Consider the following 2248-nt stretch of genomic DNA (forward strand, 5'->3'; position numbering starts at 1 on the left):
TCCATCATCCTTTCCCTCCTCCATTATTATTTATGAGTCATTGTCCAAGGTTACGTCTTTCATCATCTTTTCCCTTCCCATTATTATTTATGAGTCAATGTCTAAGGATACGCTCTCCATCATCCTTTCCCTCCTCCACTATAATTCATGTTTCAATCATCCTTACGCACCTCCTTTAAAGTGGGTACCAACCACGACAGACAGTGGTCCACTCAAGGAATACATTTGCAAAACACGCACCAGTATCAAAAACATGCTTGTCGCGATCCCCAAATTCATTCTCACGTTGCCAGAACGACGTGCGTTGAAAGATCCAGGAAGACGTACAGAAATTTTCATTAAGAAGGCAGACAGAGGGGCTTGCATCGTGGTTCAATCTCGAGAGGAGTATGTCGAGAAAGTAATGTTACATGTCAAAGACACCAAAACGTATACACCACTCGATGTAAACCCTACTGCCGCAATTGGCGAGGCTATCAATAAAAGCGTTCACGAATTCCTGGACGCAAATTTGATTGACCAAATTACCTCCAACTATGTAAGACATAAATCTCCTGATTCAATACCAACCCAGGTGCTTTATTTTTGGCGAAAAATACACAAAACCCCGCAAGGTTTCCGGCCAAATGTGAGCGGATGTTCGGGTCCAACCGAAAAGATCTCCGCATACGTTGACCGGATACTACAACCAATTGTCAAACTAACCACGAGGTATACAGGGAGATAGCTTCGCATTTATACACTAAGAGACGTCCAGATTCCCTAAAAATGTCATATTGGTCACAATTGACGTTTCTGCGCTCTACACCTCCATTCCTCAAAAGGGAGGAATTGAAGCGTGTGTGGAAGCAGAATGAACCGGATGCACCTCTCATGTTCTCTACATTTTTGCAATACATCCTTTAAGCCAGGAGGAAGAAGAATTTGATTAAAATACAAACACTCCTTCCGCACAACCGATTGGAAAAAGAATCTAAGATACCCCTTTGGTGTTTCCAACCGTTGACACGCGTTGGTTCCCAAAGATAAGGGAAAAACTAGGATTCTATTGGGAGTGTACAATGGGTAGGAATCCTACTCTAAAAAGAATCTTCCTAAAATTTCCAATTATGGCACACAAACGGGGTTCGAATGTGGCTCAACAAATTGTTAGAGCCAAACTTCCAAAACTAGAGATATTCCCTGGTCCTGATCCCCTCGAACCTATGAGTGTCCGCATCAAATTGCGGTTCCAAGATCGGGATTGAAACCCAGATGCTATCCTTGCAACTCTGCTCAATGCGGCGTCTGTCCAATCCTTAACGTGACCAATAGAGTGGTGAGTACTTCCACAAAACGAAGCTCCCAATCTCCACCGATCTCACTTGCAAATTCACCAACGTCATATGGTATACGTACTGCAGTGCAAACATTGCAACAAACAGTACGTTGGCGAAACAAGCAAGTCCTTTATCTACCTGATGAAGCATCATAGAAATGCAGCAAACGGTAAAGACGAAAACATCTTGAAACGACCTTTATATAATCATTTTAAAGAACTAAACTTGCCCTTCAACGACAACATCAGAGCCACAATGGTTGGCAAAGTCTCCAATGCCGCTCAGCTGAAAATCGTTGAAAAACAATGGATTGAAGAAATGGGCACATGACTTCCGGTTGGGTTCAACTCTCACTTTTGAACCTAAATAAACCGGTCGTCGCATCCCTAGACCGTTCTGTAGTGGTCAGCCAAATGCAACGAAAAACGGAACAGACGGACATTCAATCGGAGCGTACAAAACCTGAAATTTCACTCGTACGTGCCCGATTGTTGTACTAGCATTAACTCCCGTCACTTTCCGTTTTGATTTTGCCATATGCAACGTCAACACCCTAAAAAACTATATAAGAAGGTTATAATATTCAGGATTCTGCACCACTTTCGTTAAAACTCGAGTATCTTCCCGATTTCGGGGCCGATTTAATCCAAACAAACGCCGACGGATAGAATAATGATTCGTCTATAGGTGTACAAATTTCATCTAATTACATTAAATTTTGGGATATAAACGGACGGCCGGAAGTTATACGCGCGCCAGCGGAAGACCCAAAACAGGGTCAAATTTACCAAGGCGTAACTCCAAAACTTTGGGTTGCCATGGGAAACCGCTTTCGCCGCTCGAAAGAGCACATGTACTCTGACTGCACCAAAAATGAATGGAATAAGAGTAACCATGACAATATAGCACGCTTTCGAAGATCCCTGAAA

This window comes from Oscarella lobularis, chromosome 16 (genome assembly GCF_947507565.1).
Source record: "Oscarella lobularis chromosome 16, ooOscLobu1.1, whole genome shotgun sequence".
Classification (NCBI taxonomy): Eukaryota; Metazoa; Porifera; class Homoscleromorpha; order Homosclerophorida; family Oscarellidae; genus Oscarella; species Oscarella lobularis.